At 41.5% G+C, this 20,001-nt stretch overlaps 1 long non-coding RNA gene across 1 annotated transcript in view; it reads left to right on the plus strand.

The window, feature by feature from the left end:
* The first annotated feature begins 2,908 nt into the window (after window positions 1–2,908).
* The window catches only part of LOC149983629 (uncharacterized), a 90,570-nt gene continuing 73,477 nt past the window's right edge, over window positions 2,909–20,001 (plus strand). The window contains exon 1 of the long non-coding RNA XR_016496370.1: window positions 2,909–3,195. This is a non-coding gene — a long non-coding RNA (uncharacterized LOC149983629). The remainder of the gene's footprint in view (window positions 3,196–20,001) is intronic.

The following is a 20,001-nucleotide window of genomic DNA, read 5'->3' on the forward strand; positions in this document are numbered from 1 at the left end:
ATCTGGCTTTAAACTTCTTCACAACAGTATCTCGGACCTGCCTGGTGTGTTCCTTGTTCTTCATGATGCTCTCTGCGCTTTTAACGGACCTCTGAGACTATCACAGTGCAGGTGCATTTATACGGAGACTTGATTACACACAGGTGGATTGTATTTATCACCATTAGTCATTTAGGTCAACATTGGATCATTCAGAGATCCTCACTGAACTTCTGGAGAGAGTTTGCTGCACTGAAAGTAAAGGGGCTGAATAATTTTGCACGCCCAATTTTTCAGTTTTTGATTTGTTAAAAAAGTTTGAAATATCCAATAAATGTCGTTCCACTTCATGATTGTGTCCCACTTGTTGTTGATTCTTCACAAAAAAAATACAGTTTTATATCTTTATGTTTGAAGCCTGAAATGTGGCAAAAGGTCGCAAAGTTCAAGGGGGCCGAATACTTTCGCAAGGCACTGTACCTGTTTATGCTAGAGATATGTTTATGCTAGAGATATCTGTTTATGCGAGAGATATCTGTTTATACTAGAGATATCTGTTTATGCTAGAGATATCTGTTTATGCTAGAGATATCTGTTTTTCGTAGGCTGTGTCTCAATCCACGACATCTGCCGATATTGCCGTTATCGACAGTGAAAGGTGAAAGGTGAAATACGAAAGGTGACAGAGCTAGAATGGTGTTTGTCAGACCGTGAGACGTCCTGAAAATCGGCACTCTCACAAAAACGTCAAAAGTGTCACGGGACTCGTCTGAAGTTGGTACAGCCTCTTCTGCCAACTTCTGTCTGTGGCGACCGACCAGTTTGGGCTCTGTGGAAAAGTGATCTTCTCACAAACACGTCCATGTTGGTTGTTTTGCTCTAGAATGCCCACAAGCCTCACAAGTCTAGTCTGAAGGTCCCTGGTACCAGTTGGAAAAATGTATTGAAGTATATATGCCTAAAACAAGGGTTTAAATACATGTACAAAACATTTTACATATTATATATATTTATATCTCAGATATAGGACAGACACTTCAGAATAAACTTCCTTTTGTTTTTGGGGGGACTATGCTGTTCCATGTAATGAATCTGTTATTCAATGCGCTTCTACGGGCTAATAGCAGTATTGCCAGATTCAGTGTTTTATCAAATACACTGCTCAAAAAACACTAAAATAACACATCCTAGATCTGAATGAATGAAATATTCTTATTAAATACTTTTTTCTTTACATAGTTGAATGTGCTGACAACAAAATCACACAAAAATGATCAATGGAAATCAAATTTATCAACCCATGGAGGTCTGGATTTAGAGTCACACTCAAAATTAAAGTGGAAAACCACACTACAGGCTGATCCAACTTTAATGTAATGTCCTTAAAACAAGTCAAAATGAGGCTCAGTAGTGTGTGTGTGGTCTCCACGTGCCTGTATGACCTCCCTACTACGCCTGGGCATGCTCCTGATGAGGTGGCGGATGGTCTCCTGAGGGATCCCCTCCCAGACCTGGACTAAAGTATCCGCCAACTCCTGGACAGTCTGTGGTGCAACGAAGTCTGTGGTGGATGGAGCGAGACATGATGTCCCAGATGTGCTCAATTGGATTCAGGTCTGGGGAACGGGCGGGCCAGTCCATAGCAGCAATGCCTTCCTCTTTCAGGAACTGCTGACACACTCCAGCCACATGAGGTCTAGCATTGTCTTGCATTAGGAGGAACCCAGGGCCAACCGCACCAGCATATGGTCTCACAAGGGGTCTGAGGATCTCATCTCGTTACCTAATGGCAATCAGGCTACCTCTGGCGAGCACATGGAGGGCTGTGCGGCCCCCCAAAGAAATGCCACCCCACACCATGACTGACCCACCGCCAAACCGGTCATGCTGTAGGATGTTGCAGGCAGCAGAACGTTCTCCACGGCGTCACGTCTGTCACATGTGCTCAGTGTGAACCTGCTTTCATCTGTGAAGAGCACAGGGCACCAGTGGATAATTTGCCAATCTTGGTGTTCTCTGGCAAATGCCAAACGTCCTGCACGGTGTTGGGCTGTAAGCACAACCCCCACCTGTGGACGTCGGGCCCTCATACCACCCTCATGGAGTCTGTTTCTGACCGTTTGAGCAGACACATGCACATTTGTGGCCTGCTGGAAGTCATTTTGCAGGGCTCTGGCAGTGCTCCTCCCGCTCCTCCTTGCACAAAGGCGGAGGTAGCGGTCCTACTGCTGGGTTGTTGCCCTCCTACGGCCTCCTCCACGTCTCCTGATGTACTGGCCTGTCTCCTGGTAGCGCCTCCATGCTCTGGACACTACGCTGACAGACACAGCAAACCTTCTTGCCACAGCTCGCATTGATGTGCCATCCTGGATGAGCTGCACTACCTGAGCCACTTGTGTGGGTTGTAGACTCCGTCTCATGCTACCACTAGAGTGAAAGCACCGCCAGCATTCAAAAGTGACCAAAACATCAGCCAGGAAGCATAGGAACTGAGAAGTGGTCTGTGGTCACCACCTGCAGAACCACTCCTTTATTGGGGGTGTCTTGCTAATTGCCTATAATTTCCACCTGTTGTCTATTCCATTTGCACAACAGCATGTGAAATGTATTGTCAATCAGTGTTGCTTCCGAAGTGGACAGTTTGATTTCACAGAAGTGTGATTGACTTGGAGTTACATTGTGTTGTTTAAGTGTTCCCTTTATTTTTTTGAGCAGTGTATATATAATATATATATATATATATATATATAATAATAAAATTGTCTAATAAAATAGCTAAAGGATCCTTAGTATGATCTTCTTAAAATGTTAGGAGTTAGGAGACTCCAGAGGGTTAATGAACAGGCTCTTAAGAGATCAGCTATCTGCCCTAGGGAATGTAGTGCAGCACTGTCATTCTGACAGTCCCCTTACCCTGATTATATATTGATACAGTGTAGCTACAGACAAGGAAAGTTGGACGTCATTACTATGTCATTCAAGAAATCCATAACTAGGAATATCTTTACAGCAACGCCTTGTATGTCCAAGAAAGATATCCCATCTGGGACAATAAAGTTGATCTCATCTTCTCTTTGTCCCCTCTCTCTAATAGATGTGTCAGAATGCTTCATCTGCAGAGACAACAAGCTTGGAGTCCGGGACACCCTCGGGAACTTCTGTGACTGTAAGAACCTGATGGCCCATCACCTGTGTCTGTTTATCTGGATTCAGAAGGTAAAAATATTTCCCACAATTAAAGCCACTGCTATCATTGAATCTCTGGGCCTTCACAGGGCTAGCCATCTGGCTCAGATGAACGTTTGTCTGTCGATGTGTTGCTTTGTACAAAGCCCTTGTTGATGCTAGCCAGATAGCCGCAGTTATATAACTAGCTAGCAAGGTGGACAACAGCATGTGAAATTAATCGCATACAGCACATAGATACATTTTTTGCTTGCTGGCTAACATTAGCTGTATGGTTAGCATAATTCACTAGCTAGCTGTTATGCTAGCTAGGTAAAGACTCTCGGCAGCCAGCTACAGGCAGCTCCTTCATGGAAACAAATCCATTGTTATGTCATTATAATGTTACCAGCTACAGGGCCCAGATAGCTAGCTTGGTAGAAAATGTATAATGTTACTAGCTACAGGGGCCGATAGCTAGCTTGGTAGAACATGTATAATGTTACTAGCTACAGGGCCCAGATAGCTAGCTTGGTAGAAAATGTATAATGTTACTAGCTACAGGGCCCAGATAGCTAGCTTGGTAGAACATGTATAATGTTACTAGCTACAGTGGCCAGATAGCTAGCTTGGTAGAACATTTAGTATTGTGTACATTGTGCTGCTCTTACCACCCCAATGGTTTCATATGAAGTGAGTGTGACTGCCTTGCTCAGTTAGCTAACTAGTAAGCTACTTTACATTATCAAAGCGAACAAAACAATCCTTCACAAATCTCCTTAGCTAGATGTACAAGATTTAAAGACTAGAATATTTATTGTGATTTTTTTGGTTTTAGCTTGAACAATTCCGATGAAAGGGGTGGATTAGACCGGAAAAAGTACCCTGTTTTTTATTTATTTTTCTTGTCACTCTTGTCGGCTCCCCCCACATGGAGGTTCGTGCTCTCTGATTGGCTCAAAGACAAGTTGTCAGCCATTGCTGAGCATTGCGATTTCACAGGTAGAAACGTCAGGTTTGTCGGTACCAGGTTGGTACACAGCAAGTACGTATTTCGTTCTTGCAAGAGAAGGAACTGCCTCCTACTGTGATAATTACCTATCGTAAGTCTATCCACAGTCAAATGCTCTGTGTTCTCAGGAAAATAACAGTCAAAAAATGTAGTTTTCTAGATACCAGAAAAGTGGTTCCGCTAGGCTTCTGGTTTGTTTCCCTATGATAAATTAAACTACTATACCTCTATACCACTAAACTGCTATACTACAATTTAAATTATACAACTATTCTGCTATACCCCTATACTACTATACTACTATACTGATATACCACTATACTGCTATACTGCTATACTGCTATACTACTTTGCTGATATACCACTATACTACTATACTACTATACTGATATACCACTATACTACTATGCTACTATACTGATATACCACTATGCTGCCATACGACTATACTGATATACCACTATACTGCTATACTACTATACTACTATACTACTATTCTACTATACTACTATTCTACTATACTGATATACCACTATACTACTATACCGCTACACTATACTGCTATACAACTATACTACTATACTGATATACCACTATACTACTATACTACTATCATACCATACTACTATGCTACTATACTAATATACTGATATACCACTATACTACTATACTACTATCATACCATACTACTATGCTACTATACTAATATACTGATATACCACTATACTGCTATACTACTACACTACTATTTTACTATACCGCTATTCCTCTATACCCCTATACTGCTATACTACTCTACTGCTATACTGGCATACTGCTATGCCACTATGCTGCTATGATACTATACTGCTGTACTTCTGTGATACTATACTACTATACCACCACACTACTACACCGCTATACCACTATACTGCTATGATACTATACCACCATGCTACTATACTGCTGTACTTCTGTGATACTATACTACTATACTGCCATGCTACTACACCACTAAACTGCTATACTGCTATTCTAATATACTACTATACCGCTACACTGCTGTGCCGCTATAATACTATACTACTTTACTACTATGCTACTATACTGCCATAGTACTATACTACTATACTGTTATACTGCTATACTGCTATAATACTATACTACTATACTGCTATAGTACTATACTGCTATACTGCTATAATATTATACTACCGTACTGCTATATCGCTATACTACTATACTGCTATGCTAATAAACTACTATTCCGCTATACTGCTGTACTACTATACTACTATACTGCTATACCAATATACTACTATACTGCTATTCTACTATGCTACTATACTGCCATAGTGCTATACTACTATACTGCTATACTGCTATACTACTGTGCCAGTATACTACTATACTGCTATACTGTTATAGTACTATACTGCTATACTGCTATAATATTATACTACCATACTGCTATATTGCTATACTACTGAACTGCTATACTGCTATACTACTAAACTACTATACCGTTATACTACGGTACTACTATGCTGCTTTACTGCTATTCTACTTTAACACTATACTGCTATAATATTATACTACCGTACTGCTACTATACTACTATACAACTGTGCTACTATACTACTATAACACTATACTGCAATTCTGCTATACTACTAAACCACTATACTGCTATACGACTATAACACTGTGCTACTATACTACTATAACACTATATTACTATATTACCATAGCACTATACTGCTATGCCGCTATATTACCATACTACTATAACACTGTGCTGCTATTCTACTATAACACTATTCTGCTATACTACTATACACTATACTACTATACTGCTATACCACTATACTACTATAACACTGTGCTACTATACTACTATAGCACTATACTACTATAACACTATACTACTGTACCACTATACCGCTATACCACTATACGACTATACTACTATAACACTGTGCTACTATACCTCTATAACACTATACTACTATACTACTATACTGCTATGCTGCTATACTGCTATAACACTATACTACTATACCACTATACTACTATACTGCTATAACACTATACTACTATCTAGGCACCTTCACAGTAGGAGAAGAACAACCAATTAGATGTCAGATCTGATCTCTTTTGTCACTGAGAATTTTGCTGAAGCATCAGGAAATTCAAATGAGCCTCGTGAGTGGCTTAAAATGCAAGAGCAGTCGAGTCATTGGGATCAGGGCTTACTATCAAAATAATGTTCTCTCTCACTCGCTCAAACACTAGGCCTAGGTCCTATTACTGCAATGTTTGAATGTACAAAAATGGATCTGAAATGCAACCATACACATAAACTACTGTTAATTTATATAGCTTAATAATACAAGATAGATATTGGTCTCCATTAGGCTACAACATACAGCTGTCTAGTGTTTCCTGAGCTTACAAATAAACTGTCAAAATTAAGTTAAATCGTGGGGTGATCTAGCGGTTAGGGCCGCTCCCTTCAGCATGCACATACAGTGCCTTCAGAATATATTCACACCCCGTGTATTTTACATCCTGCATTTGAAATAGATTCAATTCAAATGTTGTTTTCACTGGCCAACACACAATCCCCCATAATGTCAAAGTGGAATTATGTTTTCAGAATTGTTTACAAATTAAATAAAAAATGAAAAGCTGAAATGTCTTGAGTCAATAAGTATTCAATCATTTTGTTATGGCAAGCCTAATTATGTTTGGTAGTAAAAATGTGCCTAACAAGTCACATGTAATATGCTGGTATAGTTTCCCTGCATTAAAGTCCCCGGCCACTAGGAGCGTCGCCTCTGGATGAGCATTTTCCTGTTTGCTTATGGCCTTATACAGCTGGTTGAGTGCGGTGTTAGTGCCAGCATTCGTTTGTGGTGGTAAATAGACAGCTACGAAAAATATAGATGAGAACTCTTTTGGTAGATAGTGTGGTCTACAGCTTATCAGGAGATACTCTACCTCAGGCGAGCAAAACCTTGAGACTTCCTTAATATTAGATTCCGTGCACCAGCTGTTCCTGACCAATAGACAGAGAACTCCACCCGTTGTCTTAGTGGAGGCAGCTGCTCTATCTTATCGATCCACGACTTGGTGAAACATAAGATGTTACAGTTTTGAATGTCCTATTGGTAGGATAGTCTTGAATGGAGTTCATCCATTTCTTACTCCAATGATTGGCCAACAGGGTGGATGGTAGAGACCGTTTACTCACACGCCGACGAATTCTAACAAGGCACCCGGATCTATGTCCGCTGTATCGGCGTCTTCTCTTCATGCGAATGACTGGGATTTGGGCCTGGTCGGACATCTGCTGTAAATGCGTCCGACTCGTTTAAATAATAAAATCGTTGTTCAGTTCGAGGTGAGTAATCGCTGCTCTGATATCCAGAAGCTCTTTTCGGTCAAAAGAGATGGTGACAGAAACATTTTGTACGAAATAAGTTACAAACAACGTGAAAAACACCCCCAAAGAATAGCACAATTGGTTAGGGAGCCTGTAAAACGGCAGCCATCTCCTCAGGCGCCATTCTTCATAACTCAGTAAAAGGACTTATTTAGCTATCTAAAAAAACACCTGTATGATACCTGTCATGTCCTCAATGATGGAGAAGCAGACCAAGCAATATGTGAGAGGAAGACCCTATACCGTAGGATAATTATTCTGGTCGGTGTCAATTTCAGTCATTGTACTGATTACTTTTTTAAAATTCAAATATCTCTTTCGTTTTTTTCACAGATCTTCTGCTACATATACAGTACAAGTCAAAAGATTGGACTCAAGGGTTTTTCTTATTTAAAAAAAAAACTATTTTCTACATTTTAGAAAAGTAGTGAAGACATCAAAACTATGAAATAACACATATGGAATAATGTAGTAATATATTTTATATTTGAGATTCTTCAAAGCAGCCACCCTTTGCCTTGATGACAGTTTTGCACACTCTTGGCCTCTCTCAACCAGCTTCATGGGGTAGTCACCTGGAATTAATTTTAATGAAGAGGTGTGCCTGTTCAAAGTGAATTAGTGGAATTTCTTTCCTTCTAAATCGGTTTGAGCCAATAAGTTGTGATAGATGTGGTATTGTCACGACTCCTACCGAAGGTGGCTTCCCTTCCTGTTCGGGTGGCGCTCGGCGGTCGTCATCACCGGCCTACTTGCTACCACTGATCCCTTTTTTCCCCTTTTCTGTTTATTGGTTTCACCTGTGTTTAGTTCAGGCTGATCGGTTGGGCTTTATTTATCAGCCGGCCGGACTGCCTGCTGGTTGTGCGGGATTATTCCAATGTACACGTCTGTGTGTCACGGTTGTCTGTGTGTTTGGGTTTGTTGCTGGACTGTTTAAGTCCCCCGTGTTTGGGGCATTTGTTTTGGTTGGCGTCTGTTCACCGTTGTAGTGCATTAAAAGTTAGCTCTACCCTGAACTCTCTGCTTCCTTTTCCTGACTTCTTCCCCACTACACCCTGGGCATTACAGGTATACAGAAGACCTGGTAAAAAACCAAGTCCATATTATGGCAAGAACAGCTCGAATAAGCAAAGAGAAACGACAGTCCATCATTACATTAAGACATGACGGTCAGTCAATCCGGAACATTTCAAGAACTTTGAAGGTTTCTTCAAGTGCAGTCGCAAAAACCATCAAGCGCTATGATGAAACTGGCTCTCATGAGGACCACCACAGGAAAGGAAGACCTAGAGTTAGTTACCTCTGCTACAGAGGATAAGTTTATTAGAGTTACCAGCCTCAGAAATTGCAGGCCAAATAAATGCTTCACAGAGTTCAAGTAACAGACAGACACATATCAATATCAACTGTTCAAAGGAGACTGTGTGAATCAGGCCTTTGTGGTCGAATTGCTGCAAAGAAACAACTACAATAATAAGAAGAGACTTGCTTGGGCCAAGAAACACTAGCAATGGACATTACACTGGTAGAAATCTGTCCTTTGGTCTGATGAGTCCAATTTAGAGATTTTTGGTTCCAACCGCTGTGTCTTTGTGAGACACAGAGTAGGTGAACGAATGATGTGTAGTTCACATTGTGAAGCATGGAGGAGGTGGAGTGATGGTGTGGGGGTGCTTTTCTGGTAACACTGTTTGTGATTTATTTAGAATGCAAGGCACACTTAACCAGCATGGCTTCCACAGCATTCTGCAGCGATACGTTATCCCATCTGGTTTGAGCTTAATGGGACTATCATTTGTTTTTCGACACACCTCCAGGCTGTGCAAGGGCTATTTTACCAAGAAGGAGAGTGATGGAGTGCTGCATCAGATGACCCGGCCTCCACAATCACCCGACCACAACACAATTGAGATGGTTTGGGATGAGTTGGACAGCAGAGTGAAGGAAAAGGCAACCAACAAGTGCTCAGCGTATGTGGGAACTCCTTCAAGACTGTTGGAAAACCATTCCAGGTGAAGCTGGTTGAGAGAATGCCAATAGTGTGCAAAGCTGTCATCAAGGCAAAGGGTGGCTACTTTGAAGAATCTAAAATATCATTTTTTGCTTACTACATGATTCCATATGTGTTATTATATGGTTTTGATGTCTTCACTATTATTATACAATGTAGAAAATAGTAAAAATAAAGAAAAACCCTTTAGTAGGTGTGTCCAGACTTCTGACTGGTACAGTACATCGATTATGCTACTTGTTTAGTTGTTCACTGAATTGCAAGCACCAGTTGGTCACGCTGCTACAGCGGCGACAATGTTGCTTCAAGCATCTCACACTGGGTGGAATGTGAATGCATTATCACGTGATGCTACCTTCGAATCCCTTCCCAAACGGCAGTAACCTACTGGAAAAGTGTTACCTGCTAATCTATGTGCCTGCTGCCTTTGGATTGGTTAAATAATTACAGTAGGTTACACCAACATTAATTTCCGTTCACAGAAATTGTCAAAACTCACGATGCTCGGAGCCGAAGCACGCTGTCAGACCACTACTATAAGCCAGTTCACAATGCTTTAGTGAGAATTCTCTGTGAGAATACTTGATGATAATTTATGGTTTATGGTCCGTTGATGTGGACATCCATCCCCAAACCATAGCCCACTAGGTACGGTATTGTACAAACATTCCTACATTCTACGTCCTACAAACAACGCTTCCAGCTACTTCCTGGTAGCGATTATACATGTTCTATATTCATTTAAAACCTCCTGCTGCAGGATTATTTTCCCCGTACGACTAAAAGGCTCGTATTAAGATCCAACATCTGTACAGTGTAAAGTTAACCTTACACTGTATGGATGTCAGATCTTACTGGTTTAATACTATACCGTGGATAAGGATCTGTTCGACCACACCATGGTTGTCTTATTGCATTGCAGCCTTCCTTCGCTGGCACGGTGATAGATACTCTCATGAACTAATATATCTTCTAAACGGGAAAGCTATCAATAGCCCATTGGAATGATTAACAGTGTGTAGTTAGATTGTGTTGTCTGTTGGTTGTAATTAAAGTTTACAGAGCTAAAGATCCATGTTTATGCTGAGGTCTTTTTATCAACACTGATTCTTTACTGTGATTAGTGCCTCAGCAATCACCCATCAGGGGCTTTCTACAACTAACACACTAAAACAGAGCCAAGACTCATCAGGCATCTATAGCTATCTATAGGGGTTTTGTTTCTTAAAGGCAGTTGTTGAAACCAGAGAATCTCTTTACGTAACGTAACAATTCCAAAAAGAGAAAGCCTGCAGATGTACAGGGTATTCACACTTCTTGATTTTTTTCCCCTCATGTTGTTGTGTTGCAGCCTGAATTTAAAACGGAGATGTTGTGTCACTGGCCAACACACGATAACCCCATAATGTCAACGTCAAAATGGGAATTATTTTTGCAGAAATGTTTACAAATGAAATACTTTTTTTTTTAAACTTGAAATGTCTTGAGTCAATAAGTATTCAACCCTTTTGTTATGGCAAGCCTAAATATGTTCAGGAGTAAAAATGCGCTTAACAAGTCACATCATACGTTACATAGACTCACTCTGTGTGCAATAACAGTGTTTTTTTAACACGATTACCTCATCTCAGTCGAGCAGTGAAATTCAAACACAGATTCAACCTCAAAGACCAAGGAGGTTTTCCAATGCCTCGCAAAGAAAGGCACCTATTGCTTCTACACCTGCATTGCTTGCTGTTTGGGGTTTTAGGCTGGGTTTCTGTACAACACTTTGTGACATCAGCTGATGTAAGAAGGGCTTTATAAATATATTTGATTGATTGGTAGATTTAAAAAAAAAAAAATACATTGAATATCCCTTTGAGCATGGTGAAGTTATTGACTACACTTTGGATGGTGTAACAATATACCCAGTCACTACAAAGATACATGTGTCTTTCCTAACTCAGTTGCCGGGGAGGAAGGAAACTACTCAGGGATTTCACCAATGGTGACTTTGAAACAGTTTGAGGATGGATCTACAACATTGGAGTTACTCCACAATACTAACCTAAATGACAGATTGAAAAGAAGGAAATCTGTACAGAATAAAACTATTCCAAAACATGCATCCTGTTTGCAATATGGCACTAAAGTAAGAAACTGCAAGAAACGTGCAAAATCAATTAGCATTATTTCAAAGCTTCATGTTTGGGGCAAATCCAAACACAACACAGTACCACTCTTCATATTTTCAAGCATGGTGGTGGCTGCATCATGTTATGGGTATGCTTGTGATCGGCAAGGACTAGAAAGATTTTTTGGGGTAAAAATAAACGGATTAGAGCTAAGCACAGGCAATTTCCATCAGATACTGAAGACAAATTAACCTTTCAGCAGGACAATAACCTAAAACACAAGGCCAAATATACACTGCAGTTGCTTACCAAGATTGAATGTTCCTGAGTAGCCTTATTATAGTTTTGACTTAAACTGTCTTGAAAATGGCTGTTTAGCAATAATCAACAACCAACTTGAAAGAGCTTGAAGAATTTTTTAAAGAATAGTGTGCAAACATTTCACAATCCAGGTGTGCAAAGCTTTTAGAGACATACCCAGAAAGAACCTCAGGTGTAATGGCAGCATGTAATGGCAATATGTATTGACTCAGGGGTGTGAATACTTATGTACATTAGATTTTAATTTTCAATCAATTAGCATGTTTTCACTTTGTCGTTATGGGGGTATTATGCGTAGATAGGTGATAAAAAAATATATAGATTTAATCCATTTTGAATTCAGGCTGTATCACAACAAAATGTAGAATAAATCAAGGGGTGTGAATACTTTCTGAAGGAACTGTATTTGGTTCTAAACACCATTATCTCAACATGGGAGATATGGTCAGAATATGATATCACTATATTTTTCTCATTTTTGACAGTATGGTGGTATTTGACGGTATTTGAATAATAATATGCCTTAAATGGGGATTGCTCTTTTCTGATTGATGTGTACCGATACGGACCGGCAGGTAGCCTAGTGGTTAGAGCGTTGGCCAGGTATCCTAGTGGTTAGAGCGTTGGCCAGGTAGCCTAGTGGTTAGAGCGTTGGGCAGGTATCCTAGTGGTTAGAGCGTTGGCCAGGTATCCTAGTGGTTAGAGCGTTGGCCAGGTATCCTAGTGGTTAGAGCGTTGGGCAGGTAGCCTAGTGGTTAGAGCGTTGGCCAGGTATCCTAGTGATTAGAGCGTTGGCCAGGTATCCTAGTGGTTAGAGCGTTGGCCAGGTATCCTAGTGGTTAGAGCGTTGGCCAGGTATCCTAGTGGTTAGAGCGTTGGGCAGGTATCCTAGTGGTTAGAGCGTTGGGAAGGTATCCTAATGGTTAGAGCGTTGGGCAGGTATCCTAGTGGTTAAAGCGTTGGGCAGGTATCCTAGTGGTTAGAGCGTTGGGAAGGTATCCTAATGGTTAGAGCGTTGGGCAGGTATCCTAGTGGTTAAAGCGTTGGGCAGGTATCCTAGTGGTTAGAGCGTTGGGCAGGTATCCTAGTGGTCAGAGCGTTGGGCAGGTATCCTAATGGTTAGAGCGTTGGGCAGGTATCCTAGTGGTTAGAGCATTGGGCAGGTATCCCAGTGGTCTCTAGCATTGTGCCAGTAACTGTAAGGTTGCTGGATACAATCCCCGAGCTGACAAGTTACAAATCTGTCGTTCTGCCCCTGAACAAGGCAGTTAACCCACTGTTCCCTGGTAGGCCGCCATTGTAAATAAGAATTTGTTCTTAATTGACTTGCCTAGTTAAATAAAGGTTAAATTAAAGAAAGAATTCGGTTAAATTAAATTTCAACAAAACAATTTTTTGTTATACATTTTCACCGATTTCAATTTCTTTCTTGTGATTGATGTAGTTGATACCATTCCACCAGCCATTACCACGAGCCCGTCCTCCCCAATTAAGGTGTTACCAACCCCCCGTGGCGCAGCCCTACCTCACCATGTATTTTACATTTCCTTATTCATCCAATAGAAGAGGAAGAAGCATCTAATTAGGTGACATTTTAAGATGGTACAAATTGTGCTACGTACAGTATAACAGTATAACATTAACATGTACAGTAGTATGGTGCGTTCATCATCGTACTCAGTCATTCACCCTGCTCATTGACCTCTTCTTCATCACCCTGCTCTTTGACCTCTTCTTCATCACCCTGCTCTTTGACCTCTTCTTCATCACCGTACTCAGTCATTCACCCTGCTCTTTGACCTCTTCTTCATCACCCTGCTCTTTGACCTCTTCTTCATCACCGTACTCAGTCATTCACCCTGCTCATTGACCTCTTCTTCATCACCCTGCTCTTTGACCTCTTCTTCATCACCGTACTCAGTCATTCACCCTGCTCATTGACCTCTTCTTCATCACCCTGCTCTTTGACCTCTTCTTCATCACCGTACTCAGTCATTCACCCTGCTCTTTGACCTCTTCTTCATCACCCTGCTCTTTGACCTCTTCTTCATCACCGTACTCAGTCATCCACCCTGCTGTTTGACCTCTTCTTCATCACCCTGCTCTTTGACCTCTTCTTCATCACCGTACTCAGTCATTCACCCTGCTCATTGACCTCTTCTTCATCACCCTGCTCTTTGACCTCTTCTTCCTCACCGTACTCAGTCATTCACCCTGCTCTTTGACCTCTTCTTCCTCACCGTACTCAGTCATTCACCCTGCTCTTGACCTCTTCTTCATCACCCTGCTCTTTGACCTCTTCTTCTTCACCTTGCTCTTTGACCTCTTCTTCATCACCGTACTCAGTCATCCACCCTGCTGTTTGACCTCTTCTTCATCACCCTGCTCTTTAACCAACTGTTCCTCTCTTAGTTTTCTCCGTCCTCCCCTCCTCTGGTATGTTTGAATCTCCTATAAGTGACAGACAACATGCTACAGTCATCTTTTCATCTCCAACCCACTTCACCCTCCTCTCACCCCTCACCCCCCCCCTCACCCCTCCACCCCCCTCACCACCTCCTACCCCCCTCCACCCTCCCTGACTCCCTCCTACCCCTTCACCGTCTCCCCATCTCCCCCAGCTGCCAGAGTAGAGAGCCACTTCCCGTAAGTGTGTGTCTCGGCACATACCAAATTACACACAACACACACACTCACCCCCTCTCCACCAGGAGTGTGTGCTGATATATGCAGCATGTCGGACTTCTCCTGAAGTTTTTTTTTTTTTTTGTCTACCTCTCTAAAGTGCTCAGGGGAGGCTAACCGCTTTGCCTCAGTCCAAACAGGAATCAGTGACTGACCTGTCACTTTCCGTCTGATAGCCATCTGCAGAAAGCAGGTCCGCATCCCTAATGGAACCTTCTTCCCTATATAGAGCCCATAGGACCCTGGTCAGAAGTAGTGCACTATGTAGGGAATAGGGTTCCATTGGGGATATATCCAGCGATTGACCTGTCATTTTTCCTCTGATAGCCATCTCCAGAAAGCAGGTCATGCGCGTACGTCTAAAGTGCCTCTTAACCGCATTTTATGAAGCCAGAAAATGTAATCCAATAACGATTAGACACGTGAGTGCCGCGTTGCAGCCAGGCTGCAGGCTGGGAGGGGAGTGATAGCATGGGCTGTTACCACTCTAAAAAGCAGCTGGAAAAAAAAAAAAAAAAAAAGCAAATTCCACGTCCTTATCTAATTTTAACCCAGAGAAGTTGCTATACCATCCAGATGCTCTGTTTTGAAACACTCCGGCCTTAATTCTAGAACACTTAGGGAAACAAAGCAACCATTGACTTAGGTTCCCTTTGTTCATATATATCTCAGCTGTGTACAGCACAGACAAAATAGTATCAGACCCCCTCAGCTGTGTGAACGCAGCTCCTATAATGGTATCTCTATGCAGCTAGTATAATGGTATCTCTATGCAGCTAGTATAATGGTATCTCTATACAGCTAGTATAATGGTATCTCTATACAGCTAGTATAATGGTATCTCTATGCAGCTAGTATAATGGTATCTCTATGCAGCTAGTATAATGGTGTCTCTATACAGCTAGTATAATGGTATCTCTATACAGCTAGTATAATGGTATCTCTGTACAGCTAGTATAATGGTATCTCTATGCAGCCAGTATAATGGTACCTCTATACAGCTAGTATAATTTTTTTATTAAATTTTTTATTTCACCTTTATTTGACCAGGTAGGCTAGTTGATTTGCATTTGCAACTGCGACCTGGTCAAGATAAAGCATAGCAGTGTGAACAGACAACAGAGTTACACATGGAGTAAACAATTAACAAGTCAATAACACAGTAGAAAAAAAGGAGAGTCTATATACATTGTGTGCAAAAGGCATGAGGAGGTAGGCGAATAATTACAATTTTGCAGATTAACACTGGAATGATACATGATCAGATGGTCATGTACAGGTAGAGATATTGGTGTGCAAAAGAGCAGAAAATAAAATAAATAAAAACAGTATGGGGATGAGGTAGGTAAAAATGGGTGGGCTATTTACCGATAGACTATGTACAGCTGCAGCGATCGGTTAGCTGCTCAGATAGCAGATGTTTGAAGTTGGTGAGGGAGATAAAAGTCTCCAACTTCAGCGATTTTTGCAATTCGTTCCAGTCACAGGCAGCAGAGAACTGGAACGAAAGGCGGCCAAATGAGGTGTTGGCTTTAGGGATGATCAGTGAGATACACCTGCTGGAGCGCGTGTTGCCATCGTGACCAGTGAACTGGTGGAATAAGGCGGAGCTTTACTTAGCATGGACTTGTAGATGAACTGGAGCCAGTGGGTCTGGCGACGAATATGTAGCGAGGGCCAGCCGACTAGAGGTAATGGTATCTCTATACAGCTAATATAATGGTATCTAATGCAGCTAGTATAATGGTATCTCTATACAGCCAGTATAATGGTATCTCTATACAGCTAGTATAATGGTATCTCTATACAGCTAGTATAATGGTATCTCTATGCAGCCAGTATAATGGTATCTCTATGCAGCTAGTATAATGGTATCTCTATGCAGCTAATATAATGGTATCTCTATGCAGCTAGTTTAATGGTATATCTATGCAGCTAGCATAATGGTATCTCTATGCAGCCAGTATAATGGTATTTCTATGCAGCTAGTATAATGGTATCTCTATGCAGCTAGTTTAATGGTATCTCTATGCAGCTAGCATAATGGTATCTCTATGCAGCTAGTTTAATGGTATCTCTATGCAGCTAGCATAATGGTATCTCTATGCAGCTAGTTTAATGGTATCTCTATGCAGCTAGTATAATGGTATCTCTATGCAGCTAGTATAATGGTATCTCAATACAGCTAGTATAATGATATATCTATGCAGCTAGTATAATGGTATCTCTATGCAGGTAGTATCATGGTATCTCTATGCAGCTAGTTTAATGGTATCTCTATGCAGCTAGTATAATGGTATCTCTATTCAGCTAGCATAATGGTATCTCTATGCAGCTAGTATAATGGTATCTCTATGCAGCTAGTATAATGGTATCTCTATGCAGCTAGTTTAATGGTATTTCTATGCAGGTAGTATAATGGTATCTCTATGCAGCTAGTATAATGGTATCTCTATGCAGCTAGTATAATGGTATCTCTATGCAGCTAGTATAATGTTATCTCTATGCAGCTAGTATAATGGTATCTCTATACAGCTAGTATAATGGTATCTCTATACAGCTAGTATAATGGTATCTCTATTCAGCCAGTATAATGGTATTTAATGCAGCTAGCATAATGGTATCTCTATGCAGCCAGTATAATGGTATTTAATGCAGCTAGTATAATGGTATTTCTATACAGCTAGTATAATGGTATCTCTATGCAGGTAGTATAATGGTATATATGTGCAGCTAGTATAATGGTATCTCTATGCAGCTAGTATAATGGTATCGCTATGCAGCTAGTATAATGTTATCTCTATGCAGCTAGTATAATGGTATCTCTATACAGCTAGTATAATGGTATCTCTATACAGCTAGTATAATGGTATCTCTATTCAGCCAGTATAATGGTATTTAATGCAGCTAGCATAATGGTATCTCTATGCAGCCAGTATAATGGTATTTAATGCAGCTAGTATAATGGTATTTCTATACAGCTGGTATAATGGTATCTCTATGCAGCTAGTGTAATGGTATCTCTATAAAGCCAGTAGAATGGTATTTAATGCAGCTAGCATAATGGTATTTCTATACAGCTAGTATAATGGTATTTCTTTACAGCTAGTATAATGGTATCTCTGTGCAGCTAGTAAAATGGTATCTCTTTGCAGCTAGTATACGTTTTTCAATGGGATCTATCCATAGGGGGAGCCTGGGCAACTAAAATGTCTGACCATTTTCCATTTTCACTCTGACTGTGAACATCTGTACGAAAACCAAATTAAGGGAGACATTGATATAACCAAATTACAACCCTTTAATCAACAAATGCAATATGAAAAAAAAAAAATGGGTGGAGGAGATTAATCATAAACCCAAACTGAGAACCTTTTGTTTGATTAAAATGCACATTTGTGTGGGAGAGATATATTATGTACAATCTACCTGTGAGCAAGAGATCGCTATGTGCCTCTCTGCGTATTGAAATGGGTCAGATCAGGGATATTGTCTCTGCGTATTGTGGTGAAATGGAAGAGGAAAGCCTATGTAACTATTGGGACCTTGAAGAAATAGAGAATGAAACTCATTGTATCCTCTATTGCCCGATATACGCTTGCTCTTACTCCAGAAATTACACCAGATATACCCTGGCATTATGTGGCTGAGTGATGAGGAGACAGACCACCAGATATACCCTGGCATTATGTGGCTGAGTGATGAGGAGACAGACCACCAGATATACCCTGGCATTATGTGGCTGAGTGATGAGACAGACCACCAGATATACCCTGACATTACGTGGCTGAGTGATGAGGAGACAGACCAACCGATATACCCTGGTATTATGTAGCTGAGTGATGAGGAGACAGACCACCAGATATACCCTGGCATTATGTGGCTGAGTGACGAGGAGACAGACCACCAGATATACCCTGGCATTATGTGGCTGAGTGATGAGGAGACAGACCACCAGATATACCCTGGCATTATGTGGCTGAGTGACGAGGAGACAGACCACCAGATATACCCTGGCATTATGTGGCTGAGTGATGAGGAGACAGACCACCAGATATACCCTGGCATTATGTGGCTGAGAGATGAGGAGACAGACCACCAGATATACCCTGACATTATGTGGCTGAGTGACGAGGAGACAAACCACCAGATATACCCTGACATTAGGTGGCTGAGAGATGAGGAGACAAACCACCAGATATACCCTGACATTAGGTGGCTGAGAGATGAGGAGACAGACCACCAGATATACCCTGGCATTATGTGGCTGAGAGATGAGGAGACAGACCACCAGATATACCCTGACATTATGTGGCTGAGTGATGAGGAGACAGACCACCAGATATACCCTGACATTATGTGGCTGAGTGATGAGGAGCCAGACCACCAGATATACCCTGACATTATGTGGCTGAGTGACGAGGAGACAGACCACCAGATATACCCTGGCATTATGTGGCTGAGTGATGAGGAGACAGACCACCAGATATACCCTGGCATTATGTGGCTGAGAGATGAGGAGACAGACCACCAGATATACCCTGGCATTATGTGGCTGAGAGATGAGGAGACAAACCATCAGATATACCCTGGCATTATGTGGCTGAGAGATGAGGAGACAAACCACCAGATATACCCTGTCAATATGTGGCTGAGTGATGAGGAGACAGACCACCAGATATACCCTGGCATTATGTGGCTGAGTGACGAGGAGACAGACCACCAGATATACCCTGGCAATATGTGGCTGAGTGATGAGGAGACAGACCACCAGATATACACTGGCATTATGTGGCTGAGAGATGAGGAGACAGACCACCAGATATACCCTGGCATTATGTGGCTGAGAGATGAGGAGACAAACCACCAGATATACCCTGGCATTATGTGGCCAAGAGATGAGGAGACAAACCACCAGATATACCCTGGCATTATGTGGCTGAGAGATGAGGAGACAAACCACCAGATATACCCTGGCATTATGTGGCTGAGAGATGAGGAGACAAACCACCAGATATACCCTGGCATTATGTGGCTGAGTGATGAGGAGACAGACCACCAGATATACCCTGGCATTATGTGGCTGAGAGATGAGGAGACAGACCACCAGATATACCCTGGCATTATGTGGCTGAGAGATGAGGAGACAGACCACCAGATATACCCTGGCATTATGTGGCTGAGAGATGAGGAGACAGACCACCAGATATACCCTGGCATTATGTGGCTGAGAGATGAGGAGACAGACCACCAGATATACCCTGGCATTATGTGGCTGAGA

The sequence above is a fragment of the Oncorhynchus mykiss genome, chromosome 5, assembly GCF_057628025.1.
Source record: "Oncorhynchus mykiss isolate SJ-2025 chromosome 5, ASM5762802v1, whole genome shotgun sequence".
NCBI classification, from domain to species: domain Eukaryota; kingdom Metazoa; phylum Chordata; class Actinopteri; order Salmoniformes; family Salmonidae; genus Oncorhynchus; species Oncorhynchus mykiss.